This window comes from Protopterus annectens, chromosome 11.part0, assembly GCF_019279795.1.
Source record: "Protopterus annectens isolate FY-2018-M chromosome 11.part0, PAN1.0, whole genome shotgun sequence".
Lineage (NCBI taxonomy): Eukaryota > Metazoa > Chordata > Ceratodontiformes > Protopteridae > Protopterus > Protopterus annectens.
Genome location: NC_056745.1, coordinates 1,525,732,374 through 1,525,758,803, shown reverse-complemented (window position 1 = coordinate 1,525,758,803; position 26,430 = coordinate 1,525,732,374).

Genomic DNA, 26,430 nt, shown 5'->3' with positions numbered 1-26,430 from the left:
GAATTTTTAGCAGCCATTTTAGTACATGCTACAATTTTAATATTCAGTTATTTAATGGCTGAAGGCATAATCTTTATTGATAAGGATATATAAAAGCTTTTGTATGTAATATATATTATAGTAGATTAAAGGATATATTATTTGTTATGTATAGTATTAATGCTTAAGCCTGAAAACCTATGCTATAACAAAACATAGAAGATTGTGACTTTTATCAGGATATTTAAAATAAGCAAAAAAGAAAAATAGTCCTCAAAAGTAAGTCTTAAGCAATGGCTACAATTTGTGAAGCAATGAAAACAAATGTTTTTACTCAGCTGAAGTTCATTCTGCAAAAGGCACGTCTTGCATTACTCATAATACTATATCCACTATGAAATATCCACCAAGGATCTGTCCTGTCTTTAAACACTACTTTTATAGCGATGGTACTCATTTATATTATGCTGATTTTATTTTCCATCTTATAGTGTGTTATGATACTTACATATGATTTGAGTTTTTCTAAAAATTCTCTGTTTAACACATCAAATAAATTGCTTCTTGCAAGGTGATCTTTTTTAAGTAATACCCATTACGTTTATTGTATCTAATGCCTTTTTAGAATTTATAAAATGTGGTTTATAGAGTATCATAATAACTAACTGGATGGGCTTTATTACTGATTACGGCAAATGCTGTGCTATTCACAGCTTTACAAGGACAGACAGCTTAAGCACAGAGGTATTTGTGTTGCCGTCATATATTTTGGAAGCTATGAAGTCTGTTTTCTCATGGATTAGCCTGGTTTATGCATATATCCCAAATATGGACCATAAGTGAATTGTCCATCCTCCATGTTGTCTTATGTGTGTATGCCATGCATATGAACACTTTGTACAGGATTTGTTTCATTCCCTTGTACCCAATGACTGACAGAATGGACTTTATCTTCCTTGCACCCCTAAAATGCATAAACCAAGTAATCCGACAATGAAAAAATTGATGTATGACCAAGGTCATTCTTGTTTATGTTGAGGTGAATATTGGTCATTTATTGAGTCGGCATTTCTTTTGTTAGTTACATGGCATCATCTGCAGCAATGGCGGTTTGGGGAAAACACAATTTGCTGGTGTCCATTTAATCAATGCTCATAACATCGTCACTGAATGGTCACTTTCATTTTGTAATTGCTGTTAGACTATGGAAAGAGTAAAAAGGTGTGTGTTGCACTTTCTACCTCTTCTCTGAGTTTGTACAATCTCAGAATTAGTTATAGCCTAGGGTCAGGCTTGTTCTCATTTTAAAAGGTGCATGGGGCTTGCCCCAACAAAAGAAAATGTATTTATATTTTGAAGAATAGAGAGCATCACTGTTTTGAGATGTGAAATCCCAAGGTGTTAGATGTTTTGGTTATGATTAATCATGTGACAACTAAATAAGAAATTATTATTCATAGTAAACCCAGCAATATTCATTCTTTCCTCATTTATCTTTTTATTAGTAAGTGCTTTCCTAGGTGTATAACAGTTACCAAAGATTTTATACAGACCTCATTAAAAAACGATATTGTACAAAGCTGACCATATCTATGTGTGTGTGTGTGTGTGTGTGTGTGTGTGTGTGTGTGTGTGTGTGTGTGTGCGTGTGCTTGCATGTGCATGCGTGCGCGCGTGTGTGTTAATGCATAATTACAAAAGGAGAAGGAAAAGCAACATTACTTGAAGTTGAATAAATTAAGCCAAAGATTTTGTGGCTATATAAAAATAACAGCCAAGATATGTCAGACATAGTTGGGTATGTGGCAATTAATCTCAGCTTTATGGAAATGATCATTGCAAACAATATGTAATCTCAGTTTGAGAAATCTATCTGCAACTATGGAGGGACCTTCTATGTATGTTTACCAAAGAGCTATTGTTACAGACACTGAGGCATTTTTTGTAACTGAATTTTGTTTGCTTTTAACAAGAAAGGTGAAAAACAACAAGAAAATAAAGATTTTCACAAACTTGGTAAAACATCAGTCATATACTAAACACTGAAGAAAACCTATCATGTCAAACTATGTACACTGCATTAGTCCAGCAATACAAATATCAATACACGAATGGATGCTTATAAAGAAAACAACTGCTAGTACCATCAAAACAAAGTTTAAATGAGGGAGAATCATCTTCCATATGAATAACTCTCAAACAGTCTTCTGTATTGTTGAGGGATATTAAAAACTACCTGCAAAGTTCTAAAAGAATAAAAAATATTGCCTAATTAAGGGATATGGGCAGGAGCTACAGAAATTCTTCTTACTGTCTTACCTAAAAAGCATTCTCAGTAATATTTTGGATATATTTCAAAAGGAATGAGTCAAAGACAGAGGGATATTCCTATTCATAAACAGGATATGTGGTTAAATCGTTACTTAAATGGCTCTAAGTTTGGCTCTAATTGTCCCTGAAATAGACTAAAAAGCAGACAATACATTGATTCTGACACAATTGCAATAGAGATACCCCCCACTGCTCACCTTACAGTTTGTCACCTCCTAGTATAACCAATTATAAAGGGTTGCATTTTAAGCCAGAAGCCTTAATGGAAAGAGTCAAAGATATCCATAACTTTGCCCAGCATGTTGGGAAGATGTGTAGTTAGCAGCAAACAATTGTAAGTAAACTTAAGAAAAATGTTAATTGAAATGTTTGATTTAGATTGTGCATCTAATGCCATTCTGAGCTGGTATGTCTTCTGAGACCAACAGAAACAGAACTAGAGAAAATGGGCAGCTCTGTCTAGTGTCACTACTAATGTTATCAGGACTCAATAAGCCCCTATTTACCAGGACTCTAAAGGAAGGACAGGAATATAACCTCATGACCCATCTCAGAAATTAATATCTACTTTGTCTCTGTTGAAGAACCTTAAAAAGGAAATCCCATTCCACTGGGTCGAATGTTTTCTTGATATTGAGCAATACTATACCAGCATTCCCTTCTGGTCTTCTGTACCATTGGAGGAACACAGTAATGCCCACCACTTGTCTGAGACTTCTCAACCATTACCAAAGTCATTCTGACCTTTCTAAATTTGGCAAGGTAAGAGAGTTTCCAACCTAGCAGACAGAACCTTAGCAAAGATTTTCATATCCAAATTGATGAGAGACAGGGGTCTAAAATCATTCCTGTGTGGGAAACCATGTATTAATTTTGCAATAACTTTTAAAATGGCCTGATTGCAATCAACACCTACAAACTTATTTGTATCAATACAAGTAAATATCTTTGTTAAGATTTGTACCAGCTCTTTGTTCCCACTCGTTTATAAATTCATCTTGAAATCCATCATTACCTGATGCCTTATGTTGATTAAGTTTGCCATATGTAAATATATGACAATGAAAACTTCAAGACTGGGGACACATGACACTCCTAGTCCACTGTAAAGATCCAAGTATCCATTATATTTTAGAATGCAACATGCATAAGTTTGCCTAGTAATTCTAGAAACCTTCCCTAAGGGCATCGCCCTGAGTAATCATTCCTCCCACGTCACCCATAAAACTTGGGACCACTGTTTGATTAACCCTTTACTGTAAAAAAAAAACAAGTACATTTTGAATCCCCCCTCTCCTTGTGGAACAACCAAAGATGCCCTTAACATAAAATTTGGCTTCTGCCTTTGAGACATGTATTAAAGTAATTTCCACTAATAAGGCTAATTTGAGATATTTAAGCTTCTTCCCCTTCAAGTAATTGTTGTTGAATATACTGAAGTCCTCTTGTCTTGTGAGTCAGAACTGAATTTCAATTTCTCCTTTTAATCTTTTCCATATCCTTAACACCAACCTATAGCAGATTTACATCCCTCCCACCATAGCATGTTAAATGTTGTATCCTGGGTACTATTGTGTAGTATCATATCTCATCCCATATACATTCTTCTTCTTCTTCTTCTTTCAGCTTTTCCTGGTTAGGGGTTGGCACAGTGGATCACCTGTCTGCTCAAGACTGGCATTGGAGTTTTATGGTGTTGAGTTGCCAGCCTGGCGCCCAACCTTCCACAGAAGGTGCACACATGCACGTACTCACACCTTGGGCCAATTTAGAGTATCCAATCCACCTACAGCATGTCTTTGGGATGTGGGAGGAAACCGAAGCACCCAGAGGAAACCCACGCGACTACAGGGAGGACATGCAGACTTCTCACAGACATCTTTATCTGATGCACATCTAAAAATATGGTCATTGCCAATTTTTAGTTTTAGTTGAGTGATCATCTGACTTAATAGTTAATGTAATTAGGACTTGATCTTTGAGATGAAACTCCAGTATATTGTCTGAGTGTATCCTTCCTTTATGTTGTTCCAAAATAAATATGAAATCTATCCTACCTCCTTATTGAGTGAAATCTCTATAAAAGATTAGACGTATTCATCAGATGGAGTTCTCTCTGTATGTCCAATAAACACCATCTTGAAATGCTTGGTTTCAACATTTTTGGTATTTTAAGCAATGCACTTAATTCTGGTATAGCCTAATTCTGGTATAGCCTATCCTGTTGCAGGTCTATCACAACATTAAAATCCCCTGCCAACACATTAAACATAGAGAAATTGGTTAAATTCTGCCAAATATCAAGACATTCCTGGAAAAAGTCATCTTCATTGGGAACATAGGTGTTTCCTCACTAACCAGGCTTTTTTACCCTCCCAAATCAACCATCTACTATTATTGTTACTTATAACTTAGAGACAATAGACAACTACAGGTAAATACTAGGTTTAACTATAGTAAATTGTCATTAATCAAATGCAACTCTTCTTTGAAAGTTTTCCTCTGTGTAGGTAGTATATAGGCAATACCACAGTGAAATAAAAAGAACAGTCTTAGTACACACACTTCCAAACCACTGGTCAGTGATAGAGCCCATCACCAACACCCAGAAAGAAATATGGATGGTATACAGTTATAGTAATTTAATGTGGCTCTTCACTCTGAAAAATGAAGACTGATTGAAACACATCTAAAAGAGTAGAATGAAAAACAAAAACTACAATTAATTACAAATGTACATATTCCAAAAACAACACACAATGATCAACTATAATATAACACAGCATCATGTAGATAGAGATAAGCAACTTTTAGTAAGAGTATATATAAATGTGTGTGTGTGTGTGTGTGTGTGTGTGTGTGTGTGTGTGTGTGTGTGTGTGTGTGTGTGTGTGTGTGTGTGTATATATATATATATATATATATATATATATATATATATATATAGTTTACTATCAAAAGACTGTTCACATCACTGAGCCATAACAATGGAAACCGTCAAGACAACAGCTCGGAATGTTGATTCATTTGTAAGTCAAGAATCGGCATTCAACAGTTACTGGGCTGCTCACCATCTGGAAAATACACTGTTTGAAATGCAAACATATTTCTTCCATTTTGCAGGGGGGCAAGGCCCCAAGCACCCCCATGCGGGGGGATGCAGCCCTACACCCCCTGATAATATTAAATTCTAACTCAAAGATCACACTACAGTGAGGAAAAGGGTAATTTACCAGATACCCAGTGTAGTGCGATCCAATTCAAAACACAGATGCCCAAAACTGCGAACGCAACTATGTGTCAGCATTTCAGATTCAACTGGATTTGCGTTCACAGTTTTGCCTTTTTTCACCTTCACCTTTGACCTTTGGAGAGAATGTAAATTGATTTCATTATTTTGATAATAAACCTATACATATATATATATATATATATATATATATATATATATATATATATATATATATATATATATATATATATATATATATATATAGTTGCCATATGTTTCATAGTGACATGCATTCATCATGTGCTATGATTTTTTGGTAAATTTTGTCAGTAGTTGCAATGGTCCATTGTATTACTGTCGGACTGCAACATTTCTACTGTGATATAATTTCAGAAGTCATTTCTGTCTCTCCATGGTTGTGCTACCGTGGAGTTACTATATTTAATCTCTTGGTGTATGGGGGTAAACGCAATGATTATTTTTTTAAGTAATCACAGGTGTAACCTATTTGTTTAGATCTGGAATGACTTTTATTTGTCTTGTTTTTGTTAGATGTTTCTGATCACCAATGACTTTTTTAGACATATTTTCTGTTGAAAAAAGGTCATCAGTGAGGCAAGGAAATACAATCACAGATATATATTTATATCTACATATCTATAGATATATATATATATATATATATATATATATATATATATATATATATATATATATATATATATATATGTACACACACACACACACACACACACATACACACACACACACACACACACACATATATGGGTCTAATTCATTAGACCGAAACACCACATAACCGAAATCTGAAACGCCGAGCCCAAAAGGCTGATACCACATTTTTCTGTTTGTTTTTTGTAGGTTTTGTTTGCAAAGTAGATATCGCGCGGGTTGATGGGATATTTGAGTTAGCTGGGTAATGGCTTTTAGGATGTTGCAGTGTAGTGGGATTTTTTATTTTGCAGGTATGTTAAGTTTTATTTTTTGGTTTTGACAGTTCAATATATAAGTTTAGTTTTTATGTGTTTAGTGGGATAGGAGTGTATTGTTTAGTACAATTTTTGGGGATTGCTGTTCTGGTTATTTAGATTTAGGAACGTTGTGTACTAGTGTGTCACTATGCTTGGTGTGGCTTACATTTATGTTTTTGTCGGTGTTTTGGGAGTCGATGTTATGGTATTCGTTAATGTGGCATCTGGGTATTGTGTGTTATCGGTGTTTTGGTCTCGGCATTTTGGCTGTCTGTTATGTGGTGTTTCGGTCTACTGCAGTAGACCTATATATATATATATATATATATATATATATATATATATATATATATATATATATATATATATATATATATATATATATTATACACACACACACACACACACACACACACACACACATATGAAAAACAGATATAGATTATATAAAAAAGCTGAAAGCCACCTAATGTTGACTGGTAAACGTTGGCATCAAAATGCTGAAAATGGAGATGTCGATATGACAGTATGCATGCACAGAGAAACAGCCTCGGTACATGACAATTTAAAACAATAAATAAATAATATCATTTTTTGGAGAATGCAAGCCCCATGTGTTCCCCACACACCCATTGCTAATTAATATGCTAACTCTGAGATCACACAAACATAGGGTAAGTGCATATTCCCCAGTGTTGAGAATTGTGCAATCTCAGATACATGACCACCAGCTGCTTAAATGCTCATATGCAGTTGACTAACAGCTGCAGACCAACCAACCTTCTACAGGGACCCCATGTGTACATATATATGTATATATGTATATAGATATAGATACATATATATAGCTATAGATATAGATATAGATATGTGTGTGTACATACATACATATATATATATATATATATATATATATATATATATATATAGAGAGAGAGAGAGAGAGAAAGAGATATTTGAATGTTTCATAAAGTATCAAAAGTTCTAAGGAGTGAAGCAAAACAGAGTGAAAATTTCATGTTAGACTAAATCTAAAATGATCACAAACTGCAGAAACTAAAATCAATGTTTTTTCAGAGCAATAGCCCCTCCTACTAATTATATATACCAACTCCAAGATCATATAATATAAGGGCAAATTCCCTAATCCTACTGCAGCACGATCTCATGCAAAAAGCTGCTGGTAAAACTAGCATCGAAAAGAATGTTCACTCATATGAGCATTTGTTGTTTCTTATGTCATGAAAAAGTGTTCACTCATATGCGTGTTCACTCTTCTGGATTGAAAGCATATATTTAGATATACAAGCACTTATGGCAAGAGCTTACTATTGAAATTGGCAAAAAATGTATCCAAAGCACTTGTCCATCTCAAAAGGATTCCACTCGTAAAACTAGCAGTGCGGCGACCCTCGTCAGAGGAATCGATTAGAGAATTTAAATGTCCATAATGATATTCAAAACAGTCGTATCATTCTTGCTTTTATCTGATTTGTCTAACTTCTCAGCAGTCTAGCAGTTTTCATCTGCGGGGTCTGAGAACCCTGAAAACATTTTTAAGATATCTTGTTTATCATTAGAATCTCCAGCTTTCTGATAAACCCAGTGATCTCGTTTATACCATTTTTGGGGGTGACTCTTGGTTCTTCTCTGGGTTTCCCTTTAATGTTTCATTTGAAAATGGCAGAACCGGAGCCAAACAATTGTTGTTTCTTCTAATGTTGATGCAGAATCCACTTAGTTGTTTTTGATTTAACCTAAAAATGTGATTTTGCAGGAGGAAAGAGGCACTGTAATTTTTTTTACTGGCCATTCCCACTCCATTTCTTTATCAGATCAATATCCTGCTTCTAGTTCCCCTTCTGCTATTGTCAACTGATATTTAACCTGCTGCACAAAGCGTTCAACTTAACATATACCCTGCAAGAGAACTTTGGCACCTTCTTTTTCAGCAACTAGTATGTCTGGATAAGTTAAAACGCAATTTATCAGCTTCTTCTTAAAAGGGAGTATCACTTGCAGTAGCCCATACTCTCGTTTAGAAAAGTGAGCTAAAAAGTACATAACATGCTTCCACCATCTTAGCCACTTACTTTTGCTACTAAACCGGATTAACCAGCCTTTTGTATATAATGAATGAAACAGCACCGAAGTTGACAATTTATAACCTTATTAGTAAAAAAAATTCCACTTGGAGTATACTTTCTATAGTTTTATCTAAATAGGAATGTACTGTGATTTCTATAATTAATAAGTGTTCAAAACAGGATCTTAATTCACAATGTGCAATACTGGAAGGAAACACATATGCTCTTACATTTATCCTACACAACCTGTTTTCTAGGTTGCTTAATTTGCTTAAATGGACTAAAGCACTATCTGCTAACTATTGGCACCAGATCAAGGTTGACTTTAGTTCCTGTTTTATTTGCTGAACTGTCTTCTTAAGAGCTTCTACTTCTGCTTCAGGATAGCTAACATTGATTTCTGCATGCTTCAGTAGGCCTCAAGATCAGCAGTCATGAGAAAAACTTTCAAAAAACATCAAGTCATTCTTTCGTAGGAACTTTTATAACATACTTGATTAAATCCTCCTGCATTTCTTGGGAATTTTGTGACAAGTCCATTGTAAAAACACTACTTCTGGGAACACATACAATACATAAAATTAAGAAAGATTCCAGAAGTAGGCGAGATTGAATGTATTATGTGTCCATCTTGTGCTAAGCTTGGCCCCCCCCCCCATTGAGGCATAATTCTAAAAGTCAGGAAATGGTGGCGGCTTCAATATGATTACTTTACAGTACCCTATAAGAAACATAAATGGTCCTGAGAATTTGCCTGTGTAAGTTAATTTAGATAGTCTGGTATTTATATTCAATGTGTAATAATACAGTCCAAGTTGAAATTCCAATGACCACTACCAAATACCAAATTCCTCAGAAAAGTACAAACAGTAGTGATCTATAATAAGTCAGAGGTTGTGACTCCTCAGAGCTAAGTTACACTGATCTTGGGGTTTGTGTGTGTGTGTGTGTGTGTGTGTGTGTGTGTGTGTGTGTGTGTGTGTGTGTGTGTGTGTGTGTGTGTGTGTGTGTATATATCTAGATATATATTTATTTATTATTTTATTTGCAGTTTGTTTATCAGGATGGTTTATTGGGCCACTAGGAGCCCGTTTTCAATGGAGTCCTGGGGAGAAAATCTCTAAAACACAATGTTAACAAATTACAAACATTACAGAAATAAAGAGTTACAAAAATATGAGGCAATTTAGAATTTTTTCCAGTTACAAGTTGAAAAGGTTGGCATTTGGAGGACAATACTATTAAAAGTTTCAAGTTACTAAGTTGAAAAGTTGACATTTGAACGAGTAGCAATACATATGATACAGTACATGTGTTAACACCAAAAGTTATGCTTTTTTTTATAAAGCATCTAATTCCTATGGTTTCTACTAAGAGTATTAAGACTATGGGACTATAACACAAGTGTATCAGCTGAAAGAAACTAACTGCGAAGCAGGAAGCTATGTAGGTGAAGAACAAGAGCATTCCCATAATGAAGTTAGGTGCGAATGAAGTAGAGTTTTGAAGATGAAGAGCCTGTTAGTGGTTCGAATGAGAGGTGGGAGAGCATTCCAGTAGCATGCAAGAGAGAAGGACAGAAGATGCTTGCCTGGTGGGTGGATGGGTTTGTGTAGTTCAATTAGATTTTGGAATTTGGATCTTAGGTGTCTATCAGGAACATGCATTTGGAAGGTAGAGGCAAGGGAAGGGCAGAGAGAGGAGGAAAAGATAAGCTTGTATGCTTGAATGAGTTGAATGTATGTGAGATAGGTAGCTCAAGCCAGCTGAGTTGATGTAGGGGAATACAGTGATGTGTTGAGGATATGTGACCTGTTACAAATTTCGAAATTTAGTAGTAAAAGGAGGATAGTTTAGACTTGATTGAAGATTGCAGATTGGTGAAGATAGAGGTACCATATAAGAGGGAAGGGATAAGGTAAGTGGTAGCGAGAACAAGCTTGGTGGAGGGAGAGATGAAACAGTTGTGACAGTAGAGCATACCTTGTTTCTTTTGAGTTTTTTTGATATTTGCTAGTAGATGGCTGTCAAACTTTAACTGATCATCGATGATGACTCCCAGTAGTTTAGCAGTAGAAACAATTTCGAGAGGAGTATTGTTTTGGCTGGTGATGATAAAGGAGTTTTTATCTAGAGTGGTAGTTTTAGCAGGGGTAAATATCATAAGCTTGGTCTTGGTTGCACTGAGTGCTAGATTGTTTTCTAACATCTATTGTTCAGTTGAGGAGAAGGCAGCCTGTGTTAAATTTATTAAGGAGGAAGTAGAGGTGGCAGAACAGATTATCGTAGAGTCATCTGCATATTGGACGAGGTTGGCCTGAGGGAGGGCAAGATAGAAGTTGTTAATGAAGATATTAAATAGTAGGGGACCTAGAATTGAGCCTTGGGGTACACCTGTAGGTGTATCTAAGAAAGGTGAAGTGGCTTTATTCCATTTGACTGCTTGTTGCCTATTTGCAAAGTAACTGGTGAACCAACTGATTTGAGGAGAGGGAAAGATTTTGTTTAGAGAGTTTAGTAAGGAGAATGTTGTAAGAGATGGTGTCAAAGGCTTTTCAGAGGTCTAAGAGGAGGGTGGATTCAATATGGCCAGAGTCCTGAGATTAGTTAACAGTTTTTAGGAAGGAAAGGAGAGCAGTAGTGGTGCCATGGCCAGGTCGGAATCCATGCTGAGTGGGAGTGAGAAGGTTTTTATTTATGAGATAGGGAAGTAATTGTTGGCAAATACATTTTTCGAGAAGTTTAGAAATAGGGGATAAGATGGCAATAGGCCAAAAGTTTGGGATATCGTTGTTATTACACCCTTTGTGGAGTGGGATTATAAAGGCTTTTTTCCAGAGCTTTGGTACATGGCATTTGGAAATTGATCGGTTAATTAGTATACATTGGAAATTGATCAGTTAATTAGTATACAGATTGGGAAGGCAACAGCTTCAGCGGCTATTTTTAGGAAATAGGAGGGTATCTTGTCAGGGGCATTAGAGCAAGGTTTCAGGTTTAGAAGAAGTTTTTTTATGGTAGAGATGGGGATAGGATTCACAGAGAATGGACAAGGTGAGGAGCTGGAGTTGGAAGGGGAATAAGGGGTGAGTGAAGGTGGATGTGGAGAAGTAAAATTTTTGGAGAAGGATGCAGTTAGTTTGGCTATGGAATTAATAATGAATGAGTTGAATTGGGTATCTAAGTCCAAGTCAGTGGCATTTGAGTCTGGGCAGGGGTTTTCTTTTTTTCCTGGGTTGAGTAAAGATGTAATTCCTTCCCAGAATTTTTTAGGGTTTGTGTTATTGTTGGCTTGGAGTGTGGAATAGTAAGCTCTGCGGTCAGCTATTATGAGTTTTTTTACTTTGTTACGAAGCGATCTATATTCATTAAGGGTGGTTTGAGTTTTAGTTTTGTGGTAACATTTCCAAGCTTTATCACTGAGCTGCATGGAGAATAAGGTATTTTTAGATAACCATGTGGCAGGATTACTTTTTATGCATTTTAGTTTCTTGGGAGCAAAGAAGTTGAGCAGGTTTAAGAAAGTTGTATTAAAAAAGGTAACAGAACTATCTACGGATATAGTTTTTAGTGGGTTCCAGTTCATACTTTTTAGTGCATTTGAGAATGCACTGGAGTCAAAATATTTTAGGTTCCGGGTGGAGGTGTAATTGTGTGACAATTGTAGACAGGAGGGGAGGCGTTGGATGAAAGTGGGAAGATGGTCACCTAGTGGGTCAGGAAGGGTCCCACTGTTAGTGATGTAGTGGTGGTGGGAGACTAGAATCTAGTCTAGGATACTTCCAGAGAGGAAGTATTTAGATGGCCTAGTTACTGAATTAATAAGTTGTGTGAAGTTGTAAAGGTTTATATTTAGGGGGTTGTTTGGAGATTGGATTGTGGCCCAATTGATATTAACATCACCTAGGATTATAGTTTTATTTGTGATATTGGCAGAGAGCCAGGAGAGAATATCTTCGAGGACTGGGGTGTTGTCTCCAGGAGGGATATAGAGTGAGACAATGCAGATAAGTTTATGAATGCACTGAATAAGGCTATTACTCAGCCAAAACTGGTTTGCTGCTTATGGATTTTTTGGGTTTGCCCTAATAAATATATTTTAAGATTTAATTGCAACTTCTCCTGGTGCCAGATATCTTGTTTTGGATTCTACATTATGGTTTAATCTGTGCACTCTGTCTCCTTGCGTGTATTTGGTTCGGTCTACATCAATTCAGATTTACCAAATTTGGGAATAGGTTTTGAGTAGGGGGTGACTACATAAGAATAGGAGTAGATCAGGGCTACACCTCCCCATTTTTTAAGAGTTCCATCTTTTCTAATGATACAGTAGTTGGGTGGTATTAATTCAGAATAATTTATATGGGGTTTAAGCCAAGTGTCTGGGATACAGAGGGTATCAGGTTGATTATGGAGAAGCCAGGCTTGGAGGTTAGAGATTTTGTTACAGATGCTCTGAGCAATTAGAGCTGTGAGAAGGAGGGATTTACCAGCTGCACAGGGAAGAGGAGGTGAGGAGGTAGAGTTCAGATAGGGAGAGGGGCTGGGGTTTGGGTGTTTGTCACCAGAGAGTAGGTTAGAGATACAATGCTGAATATGGGAGAAGAGATATTTAAATGTCTTAAAACTTGTTTTATGGGTTGAAGGTTTTATAGAGATGTAACTGGTGTAGATGGGAGTAGTAGTTTTTGGGTGTGGTATGTGTTTGAAGGTGAAGAGCATGGTAGGATTGAGGAAGTAGAGGCTAGGGGATATAGTAGTTGTTGAATATCCATGTTGTACACTGTTAGATGTAGTGCTATGTAAAGGGGAGAGTGGTTAGTGTAGTGAGGTCTGATGAGGTAATATAAGTAGGATAAGGTGATAAGAAGTAGTGATTGTGTAATAATACAGGTTAGTTTGATAGGCATGGTATATATTTGGGTGATAGCTTGTGACTGAGTTGTAGTGCAGGTAAAGGGAGAGAAGATTGCTTAAGGGGTTTGTATTTAGTGATGTAAAAAGGAGGTGGAGTTATTGGTGAGGGTGGGTAGTGTGGTTGATTGGTTAAGGTTGGAGATGGGTGTGGTTAGGTAGGTATAAGTGTAGAAGTACTGGGGGTGGGTGAGAATTGGGGGCATGGTAGGGGAGCAGAGTGAGTCCATAGGGCAAACGGAGCAGGTAGAGCCAAAGGAGAAGAAAGAAGACCAGCCAGCATTGAACTATCAGGGAACAATCAGTAAGCAGGGAGCCAGTTAAAAGGTAAGGAAGGCAACAGGGGTAAGAGATGGGGTCTTTATGTACATAAAGTAAAAAATAAGCAATATGTTCACTGGGGGTAAGGAAACACTCACAGGGTAGCCTTATAGAGACTGAGCTGTTAGCTAACTATGTTTTGGCTGAGACTATGTTATTAACTTAACATACACTGACAGGAATATTAACTATAGTTATGGGGGCTGGCAAGGGAGTATGCTGCCACCTAGTGGCCAGGCTATGAGAAAACTGCTGGATAAGGAAGGGCTGACAAGAGAGTAGGAAAGGGGCCAGGAGAATAAAATGGATATATGGCTGTAGTAGGCTGCTAGTGAGCGTACTCTTGGTGAAGTAGAACAGTGTAACGAAAAAGCAATATAAGGACTGTAGTTTTTAATACAGGGTTATATACACGTTATAAATCCTAGATATTTGGGGTAGGCTGAAGTGGATAGGAAGCACTGCAGATCTCCTTTAGGTGGTTCAATTCAGATGCTGGAAGCCTGGAGCTTAAGTTGAACAGAGGGAGACACCAGAGGTAGCACGGCTGTAGTGAGACGTTATAAATCCTAGACATTGGGTAGGCTGAAGTGGATAGGAAGCACTGCGGATCTCCTTTAGGTGGTTCAATTCAGAGGCTAGAAGCTAGGAGTTTAAGTTGAACAGAGGGCGCACCAGAGGTAGCATGGCTGCAGTGAGCAATGAATGAAGCCAGCAGCCTAGGGCAGGACAGGAGTGGAAAGGATAAGAAAGTATTTTAAAAAATATATATAAAATATATATAAAAAGAATATATATATCACAGTTGGACGTTGCACGTTCGATTCTCAGTTACAGCATCTTCTGTGTGGTGACATGCATGAACGGGCATTCCTTCATTGCAGGTTGTGTGTTAGGTCCGGCAAGCCAGCATGTAAAACTCTACTGCCAATCATTAGCGGACCGGAGTTCCGCTGTGGCGACCCCTAACCGGGAAAAGCCGAATGACACAAACAAACTTATATATATATATATATATATATATATATATATATATATATATATATATATATATACACACACACACATATATATATTTAAGCAATAGGTCTGGGGAGCAACAGACCCTGTGCCAGGGAATGCAGAAGTTAATATATATAATTGTCAGGGGTGTGGGTTAGCTGTACCTTTATAACAAGGTGAATGGGAGGAAAGTCTTCTGAAAAAATGCTTTCATGGCACTGCATTGAATAGCCAAAATACTTATATAAAGTTAACAGTTTAACCTTTGCTTTCACTTTTTTGTCATGTCATGCCAGCAGGAGTTGGCTTTAGTGTATGTATTAATCACTGAGTCTGACTCTATTAATTCATCTCATGTCATTAAGTAGTTATAAATATTGATGCCATGGAATTGTTTTGGCAAGTTATCACTGGCTAAAGTCACTCTAGTCCCTAAAATATTCCATTCTTCTTTTCCAAATGTCCTGCAAATATATTAGATATATTTCATTTCAATTTGGTCAGCATATAGATTTCTCTCCATTTCTAACATTTTAGCCCTCTAGACACGTCCTATAATCCCCAAGCCACAGCTAGCATTGTTCATACAAATATCCTATTATATTAACTAGTCTCCTACCCCCCATGAACTCTTAAAACTACTGGCATCATTAAAATAGGTCACACCTGGATGACTCCTGTGAATCACTATCTCTAACCAAAGCTAGATAGGAGCAGATCACTTTCTTTTAGCATATGCAGTTCCACTGTGCTTGGACATAACCTGCAACATCAGATATCCCAAAGTCATCTTATTTTGTGGGATTACTACTTCTGCTATTATTATTATTATTATTATTATTATTATTATTATTATTATTATCATTTTATTATTATTATTATTATTATTATTATTATTATTATTATTATTATTATTATTATTATTATTATTATTATTATTATTATTATTATTATTATTATCATCAGTCATCATCATTATTTTCAAATAATAACTAAATAAATAAATAAGTAAATACATAAATAAGAGTTGGAGACAAATTGTGACATACCACCATTCTTATGTATTCACTTTATGCAACAGTGACAGATTTAACTTCTTCCAGTGGCTTAATCTAACTTTGGTTACCACCTATCTAAAACTGACTTCTTTTAGTTTATTACCACAAGAATGTCTCTTCCTAGATATCAGCATTATTTGATCTACTATAAAGAGAAAAATACTTAATTTCAATTTCTGTTCCGCACTATTTATGTAGGTAAAACAGCATAGATTTCTGGACGCTAATCTGTACCAGAATTTTAAGATAGTGCTATATAATCTTATTAATGGAAGAATAGTCTCTTTAGGATTTCCATTTCATGGAATTCTGTCAACTGCAATGCATACGGAAGAAAGCAAGTTATAAAAAATGGATGAGAATCATCCATATCTCACAACCACATATGACAGCATCTACCAGAAATCAGTAAATTAGTCTTTGTTGCCCCCCCGAAAGGATGACATCATGAATCATGGGATATGTTGCCCTTTATATGTCCATGTGGTCTAATTCTACAAATAATGATTTGGCGACTGTATTGTTTTTTATAGCTAAATTCCCTCCTCCAGTATCCTCTCACCTCCCCATAATATTCATGGATTGCAACTACAGTGATATGAATAATGCTAATTTTTGGGCTGATAGAGTGAAAATGGAAGGAAGATAACATTATTTTCTGCCATTAAACGTATATCAAGATACGAGTACTGGCAAACACATGTGATCGAATTTAGCAGCCGATCCAGTTGTGAGAAATCAAGATGTGGGTAAGAAATATGTGAAAAAGAACCAAGGATGGAAGGGGAGAAAGAAGATTGTGTGGAAATAAAAGACCAGTCAGTGCAACTTGTCTTGCTCTGCTGATCTCCATGGTCCACTCAAATTTAAATCTGTTTTATCATCCAACTGAATAATAATTTGTGAAGGTAGCAGCAGCAAGAACTATGCGAAGTTAAACTCCTAGGTAGGATTCAGAAACAACACAGCCTCAAGTGGGAGAAGGCAACTTATATATATCAATTGTACAGACACACAAATATGAAGAACAGAGAAATCTCCCAAAAAGAAGAAATCACTGGAGGTGGATACTTAGAAACTATGCCATCAGCGATTTCCTATGGAGAACAGTGATCAGGCAGTTCATCTTCATTGAGTTTTGCTGGATACTTGACTGAGGATCAGAACGTGGACCTGAAAAGATGTTCAGTAACCAGTCATGGCTGCCAGACTCAGAGAAGAATGAGAAGAATTTCTGTCACACTTGTCATTTTATAGTCCTGTCTGGTACTAAATGTCCCTTCCTTCGTGACTCACTGAGTAAATGCTGTAGGGAGTGCAAATGCACTCATCAATTAACAAACTCAGCTGTGCTGTGCTGGTGATGCAATAAATGCCTTCCTTCTGCAAGTGATACCAACAGTTTTACCACACAAAAAAAATAAAAAAATTAATAATGTCAACATGTCTGTCCAACATTAAAAGTTAAAACTTAAGAAGAAAGCAAGCATTATCACCAACATTCATCCCAACTAGAACTGTTTGGATCCCAAGAAGTGCTGTGTCTTGAAAGGACTGCCCTTAAGTCTCTGGAAGTGCAGTGTGTGTCTTCAGTTACTGCTACTAGTATTATAGAATTAGGGATTACTGCTGTTATAATCATTATCACAGCCTATCCACATATTTAAAACTGTGTTGAGATAAGATTTTGGTGAAATACTACTCTCGCTGGTTCATAGACCCCCCCCCCCCATTTTCATTCTCTGTCAGTAATCCACTGGCTCCCATCACTCAGCCACTTCCAACAAACTCCCTATCTTTCACATTAAGGCTCCGTCTTTTGAGTATTCTGTCTTTCCAGTTCAACTTAATTATCCATTTGTTTACCTACACTAGTCTGGTGAAGGCTCCCTGTTTTAACTTGTGTACATACTTTCTAGTATTCAGTTCTCTTTCCCATAGTTAATCTTACCTGACTTGATTTCTTGACATCAGATATTGGCATCTTGCTGATAGTTTGTTCTTACAAAGTTCCCACTTATCATGGCCTAGCCCACTCCATTTGCCCTCGCTATGCTCAGGCTCACTTCACTCCTCTACCCTACCTACATTCCCACCCACCCCCAATTTCTATTGACTTATACCCTCTACACCACACCCATTACTCTGCATGATCCAATTACTACTCCCTCCCAATTACATCAACAAACTTCCACACCCATTCCTAAATTAATCACATTTCCCTTACCACAACCTAACTTATGTAACTTTACACATTCAATAGCTACAGATTTAACATAACTCACTGTACTGTACAGTTAAATTTAGTAGTTAGATATAGACAACTTAACTCCTCCAACTATAACTCCCTCATTTGTATAACAAAGCTACAACATGCAGCTCTTTCACACTCTCACACTCTTAACTCTTACTTTACTAACATAGATCACCTCCTATCACCACAGTATTCTAATAACAGCTCCTCACCATTCACAACTACTGCACATGCTAAACATTCTACTTCTCTCAAACATTGCATACAGCCAGGTCTCTTTCATTTAGGAATCTGCAGCAACATTCTACTAAAAACCCCACCATACCAGCACTCACGAAAAACATCCTTGCTATACAATAAGTACCTTGCTATACAATAAGTACCACACCAAAATCATTAAACTAATTCTACATATAACCTCTAGGCTGCCACTCTGTGGAGACATGCCAACTTCATGCTGCTACTCAAGTCAGAAGTGACAAACTTCATGACACTCATGCAAATGGGATCTGAAAGTTCAACTGCTGAATCCTACACTAAGGCACTGTACAAGCTCATCCACTTGTGCATGAATCGTGCTATCCCAAATAGAATCAAGATGCTCTCCTCCAAAAAAAGGAAGCCAATCTGGTAGTCTCCTGCCATAAACAAACTATACAACAGAAGGAAGAAACTGTTGCAGAAAAGAGGAAAATCCCAGGATGCAAAAAACTCCCTTACCAGCCTCAGTAAGAAGCTTAGATCCCACATAAAATCCTCAAAAGCTAGTTATGAAAATAAAATTGCCAAAGATTCCAAAGACAACCACAAGGCATTCTATAGTTATGTCAAGAATCTAAATGGCAATGCTCAGATCTGCTCTGAGCTACAACAGAATGACATTAAATATACTGATTCCAAGGATATTGCCAATATCCTGGCAGATCGATTTAGTGCCAACTTCACCCCCCTCTCACCCCCTAAAGGGCTCATCTCAATACCAAAAGATTGCCAAATTTCAGTAATCATGGCCACACAGGTAGAAACCGCACTCTCCAAAGCTAAGAATACAGCATCCATGGGACCAGTTGACATCCCGAGCTGTGTACTACACGAACTACAAAATGAACTGGCATCTCACCTAAGTGTCGTGTTTAATTATAGCCTCACCTTAGGCTTCGTACCCACTGACTGGCGCACAGCTACAGTTATCCCACACCACAAAGGGGGATTCACCTTGGATCCCAGGAACTACCTTCCCACCAGTCTGAAAAGCCTGATCTGCAAGGGCATGGAACGCATTATTGTGGAACTTATAAATCAAGACACTGGCAACCTTCAAACACTGGACCCCACCAAGATTGGATTTGTGACAGGACGATCTTGTATCCTGAACCTGATTGACTTCTTCAAATCAGTCTCCAGAGCTGTGGGCCAGGGTAAGGAATTCCACACTGCCTATCTGGACCATGCCAAGGCCTTCGACACCATCCCCTACTCTGGAATCATAGATAAATGTACTAAGCTGCGCATAAATCCCTACGCCACTCGATGGGTTGCCAACTGGCTTACCGACAGAACCTAAACTGTAAAAGGAGCTGACTCCAAATCCAGCTCCAGACAAGTGACAAGTGGAGTACCTCAGGGTTCAGTCCTGGGACCGCTCTTGTTTGGCATCTACTTCTCTGATGTACAGGCCAACACTAAGGGACTCTGGCTAACAAAGTTCACAAATGACTGCAAACTGGGAGCCATTATTGAATCCTCAAACGATGTGGATATTCTACAAAAGGGCCTTACAGAAACAGATGCTTGGTGCCAGAGCCATGTGCTCAAGCTTAATGCCAAGAAATGTATAGTTATCCCCTTTGGGAACACCCATGTACCCATGAATTACCACATAGGTGGCATTACACGAAACATCGAAAGTGTGATGAGAGACTTAGGGACACAGGTAGACAGTGGTCTCACCTTCGATAACCACATCACCACAACAGTCAGGAAATCCTTCTACGTGGCACACCTCATCACTAAGGGCTTTTCATCCAAGAAAAAGGAGGTCATTGTCCCACTGTACTCATCCCTCATTAGACCCATTATAGAATATAATGCCCCATTTGGTATGTACCTCACAAGACATCTGCAACAGCTGGAAAGGCTGCAGAAATACCTCACTAAAAGAATCACAGGCCTAAAGCAGATGCCATATGCTGACCATCTAAAAAAAACTCTAGCTATACTCTGTGGCATATCATCTACTCAGAGGCGATCTCTGCTTAACATACAAGTCCATGTCAAATCCTGAGCTGTTGGACATGCTCCACTTAAAGAAATCCCAATCCATCAGAGAAACACGGTCCAGGGATCTAAACCTTGTCACCACAATGAACAAAACATGCTGGAGGGATAGATTCCTGACCCAGAGACTCCCCATACTCTGGAATAGACTGCCCATACATGTCAAGCAGAGTGCCTCCTTGGCCCGCTTCAAAAGGAACCTTGATGATTGGATAGGAGATAGAAAATTCACCCCAGGGATCATGTCAGTCACCCTGCTAGACAGGAGTCCAGGGAAGTAAATATTGTGAGAAGAAATATCCAGGGAATTGTTATGGCTAGGCTTGTATAGCCTAGTACCAGCCTAAGAACCTATGAACCTATGAACATACATCCAAACCCTGGACCTACAAATCCTTATATGACCCTTCCAAATACAAATACACCTACAAGTCCCACCTGCTTCTTAAGAAATAATACTGGCCTATTAACACTAAACATTAATATTAGAAGCATCTCAGACAAAGTCCATGACCTCCTTGCTAATCTTTCCATATACTCTCCAGATATAATACTTCTAACTGAAACATGGCTAAAACCTAACATCTCCAATACTGAGATTACTGACCCAAGTTTACTAAACAAAGACCGAATGAAGAAAAAGTGAGGTGGTGTCACTATATTATTTAAAGACCAACTAAATGTCACAACATTAGACATACCAACTCCCAATCTAGGTACCTCAGATATCTTCCTCACTAACCTACAAATTTACAGTAGAAAGACTATCAATTTAATCGGTTGCTACTTCCCACCTGGTAATAGTATATCATCCCTTGAGTGGTTACTTGACTGGGCCTCTAAGACTCTTCTTCAGGAAACCATGCATGCATGCAACTCACCTATACCCACCTCTCATATAAAGCTCCATGGTTTCTCTCACCTAATCCAAACTCCTACTAGAATAGATAAAGCAACTATCAGACAGTCTATCCTAGACTGGATACTGTCAAAAAACCTTCCCAGATAACTCTTTCTGGCAGCCTACCTGACAGCACGAGTGACCACTTACCTGCTTATATAATTAGAAATCATCCCTCTGTAGATAAATCTACCACCTATAAACAAATACGTAACAAAAAAAATATATCTCATCAAAATTCCTCTCGGTGCTGACAGCTTGTAATTAGAATCCCATCAAGCAACTTAACCTTATTGAAGCTGTAAGGTATTTCAACTCCACTTTCCTCAACATATTAAATTCCCATGATCCACCTAGAAACATTATAATTAAAGCTAACTATGCACCCTGGCTGACCAAAGAAACCAGATCTCTGCTTCATGCAAGGGATAAATCTTGGTGTAACTGAAAAAAAGAAAAAAGCAATTAACTCAAAACAAACATACCTAGAAACAAAGCCAAAAAAAAAATGCTGAGAACAGACAAAATTAACTACTATCACAGCATACAAATGAAATATCAACACAATCTAAGAAAGTTCTAGACAGCTATTAATAAGGTTCTTTAACCAGAAACCTCTAAAACCCCACCCCCTGCTACTACATACACCTCAAATAATATTGCTACCCAATTAACAAATTCTTTACTGAATCCATTCTCACACTAGCAAACTCTCAAAACACCCCCAACCACATTGAGACACACATACACCTTAATAATGAAAATAACTTTATCTTTCAACTCATCCCTATAAGCCTGATTAAAAAACTACTCAAAAGGCTAAAGCTAACTACACTTGCCGCAGATGTGCTCCCAGCTGAATTCCTAAAAATAGCCGCTGATGTAATAGCTTATCCAGTAGACATTCTCATCAACCATTCTACCTCTGAAAAGCTAGTCCCTGACCTATAGAAAATCTCCCTTATTATCCACCTTCATAAAGCGGCATCTCAAATGAACTAATTAATTACTGTCCTATAGCCGGGTCTATATTATATCATCGAAAGCTTAAAAAAGCGAACGCTGATTGATCGACCTAATTTAAGCGAAAGCTTACAATCTCGAACTGTCAGATCAGCGATTTTTTTCCCAGGGAAAAAAAGATTGCTGATCCAAAACACATACATACAACACAAGCACACCAAACAAACAGAAATCTACACACATACACCTAAAATCTGATACCTAACCCTACACTAAACTATGCACACACCACTAACTACCCACTTACCTTAACCCAAACCCTAACCTTAAGGTCTGTCACTATCGCACACTCATCTCGTCCGCTCCCTAACCCTAACTCACCGAAATCACCCTAACACTCACATCCGCACAATCGCATACTTACCTGAATCCGACTGGTAACTTTCCACCATAACACTGAAAATACCGAAGCAACAGAAACGGACAACTGAATTCTTTCCCTAGGAAAAAATTCGAGTTTCTGCTGCTTCGATATTTTACAGTTTCGCGAAAATAAGTTTGATCAATCAGCGTTTGCTTTTTTAAGCGTTCGAGGATATAATATAGACCCCTATAGCCATATTGTCTCCCCTCTCTAAAATACTAGAAAGGTGTATTCACATACAAGTTCTGGATCACCTCAGCACAAAGAAATGGTTTACTAACACTCAACATAGGTTCAGGCCTTCCCATAGCACAACCACTGCATTCATGTCATTCACTTAGTTAATGGACGCAGAAATTATGGTAAATATGTATCAGCCATCTTCCTTGACCTTTCCAAGGCCTTTGATATGGTTAATCATAATAAACTATTAAAAGCTCTTTCAGAATTCAGTCTTAGCCAAGACACTATAGCATGATTTCACATTTACCTTACAGGTAGACAGCAGGCAGTTAAATGGCACCAGGAACTAGCTCCTTTGCTCCCAGTAACAATAGGGGTTCCACAAGGTTCCATCCTCAGACCTCTATTGTTTACCATGTTTATCAATAACCTGTGCAGTTCTACTGGACACTACTCAGTCATTCAGTATGCAGATGATTCTACATTAGTCTGTGCCTCCTCTTCACTCCAGGAGCTACACCAACAAACGCAAGCCTCCTTTCTTTCTGTCAAATCTTGGATCACTGACCACCAGCTAATTCTGTACCCAAACAAAACACAGCTTATCATCTTCCAATCCACACAACACACCAGTCCTGACCTCTCATTCAACATCATATCCAGTAACAAGACTATTATGTCTCCTGTTACTCACACAAAGCTTCTCAGTGTTGTGATTGATTCAAACATGAAATTCAATATCCATATCTCTCTTACCATAAAGTCCACAAAAAAATAGGTACTCTATATAGGAATAAACAGTTTTTAACTGACACTACTAAGGCCACTATTGCACACATACATCTTATCTCAGCTCTACTATAGTTTTCGCCAATCCTAACCAACCTTCGAAAATCTGACCTAACCAAATTAGAAGCCTGCTGCAAAAAAATTGCCAAATTTGCTACCAGCAGTTCCTTCAGATCACACCAGTGTCTAGCTCTCAAAAAGCTGAACTGGCTAGAACTTCCTCATCTACTACTATATAATCAAGTTACCCTGACACACAAAATTCTATATCATCCTGAGAAAATCCCCTCACTATGAGACCTGATACTTTCATACTCCTGTACCAGACAGCTACACTCCACAAAGAAATTTCTCCTCAAAGTAACTAAAGACAATAACATAGCAGGTTCATCCCTCTACTCTAGCAGTATAGCAAAACACTGGAACAACCCCCCCCCCCCCATTACCACAGCCACAGCTTCTATACTTGAATTTAAAAAGTCACATTTGTTGAACTCAAGGCTCTGCAAATGTGACAGTACAAGCTAAAACTAGATCCTCCCTTCCTGCCCTCTCTCTTTCTCCTTTCATGTGATCATCATTTACACTTTCTCACCACTTCTCTCCTCAAATTTCTATATAATCACATCTATCCATGTCTGATCCTTGTTTTTCCCTTTGACAGCTGTAAAAGATACTTTATAGTGAAATTAAGATTGCAAATTGCTGATTTTTGATATACTTTTTGTTATACGTTAAATACTGCTAATCATCATTTGTACTTGACTGTGTGAACTAAATTGTAAACTACTATTGTTTATGTAAATGTTATTTGTGGAGATTTTCTCCCTGGGCCTCCATTGAAAACAGATCTATGTCCAGTCGGACTTTCCCAGTATCCAAACGTAAAATAAATAAATAAATAATAATTTGGGGAAAAAAAATAAAACAAAGGTTTAAGGATGTTTTGTGTATTTTATAGTGCAACTTCCAATAACCCATAAGAAATACATAACACAGTTCTTTCCTTGGTGCTTGTTCCCTCAGTACTTACCTTTTACCTCATATTTATTTCACTAGTTTCTAGAGTCACTGTACCAGATACTGATATGTTAAAATGATGATCTTTTTGTAAATGAAGAAGTACAGCTTGTTAAACCACATCCCTTCGATTGTCAAGTTTCCTGCTAATTGCTTTTAATTTAGTTTTTTGAAAAATAAAAAGATCTCCTGTGCTTCCATCTGTCAGTTTGTAATCCAAATTCAGTCCTCTAACATTCTGTGTTATTAATGTAATTTCAGATTTATAATTTCCTCTTACAAAATTATATTGAGAGTTTTCACTAGTGGTTGTCTCAGACACAGTAATACTTCTCCTGCATATATTGGTGTATTAGTTAAGGACACCCAGGTGAAGGAAAAATCATGATCAGTATATAGCACAGTACAGTAAAACTATACAATGCTTCTAAACTGGAGTTACAACCAAAGGAAGTAATTAAACAAAAAAAAACAAGGACCTTTACAAGGTGGGTAAGTGTTTGCCTGAGGGAAAAAAAATGAACCAACTGCAGTCTAAAAGCAGACATTTAATACAATGCATGTCCATCTTAGTACATAAATTAATTTTATAAAGTAAAATATGCTGCTATGTCTTCTCTAAAAATTGACACTGACAAGTCATAGAAGTAGAACTAAGCTCTTCCAGGCGGCCAAATAATTCCCTTAAGAATATTCACCACACCTGCAAAGTCCAACAAAAAACAGAAAAAAATATTTTGCTAATGAGTGCCCACCATCTCTTAGGTGTATTGCAACTTCCACATCATGACGTTAGTCAAATAGAAATTGCTCATTATATCATCAATCTGTTTCATTCCTTTCCTTCTGCTCCATGAGACATGACTTAAGGATGGAGGGTCAGCAAATCATGAAAGATAGAATTTCTGTCATGAACTCAAACCAGATCCTATGAGCAGAATATAGTAGTATGTGTTGGAATCTTTTACTTCTCTCAACCTGGTAAATGATGGACAAATGGTAGGAGCTTGTGGTGAGAGATAATTACATATTCATATGAGTATAGAAGTGGGTAGAGGAGGAAAGAGGTCACATGATAGAGACAACAGCAGTGAAAAGCCATGACTGAAGTGCTTGCCTTCTACATGCTAATTCATGATCAGGGATTACTGTGCATTCATATTTTACTGTTGAGCTCTATAAATAGAAGAGTTTGAATTATACCTCACAACAAGATTTGCATGTTAACTGGTGCTTTATTTTAATATGTATTTCTCTTAGTCTTGTCATGTTCCTGGACTGCGGGTGAAATGGGTCTATGATGATCAGTCACCTACCTCAATTAATACACTCGGTAAATTAACAAAATAAAAGAAATACATGATGTATATAGTAGAAAGTGAAACATGAATTAAACTTGATTTAAATCAATCACACGATCACTTCCAAAAATGTGAAGAATCAGAGGCATTGACAACTGTAAAAGTATGAACTTTAGATTGACTTAAGCAAATCTGCCTGAGATGGTAGTAACACAGATGACTATAAAGGATCCTGTATCACATAATACAAATAAGATGCTTCCATGTTAGTTGGCAGATTTTCTATATCTGAATATCTCCTTAAGTATCCATAGAAACTAGGCAATGCTTAGCAATAGTAAAAAAAATCAACCAAAATTAAAAAAGTAAATGAATAAAATAAATACAGTTACCCAAGGAGAA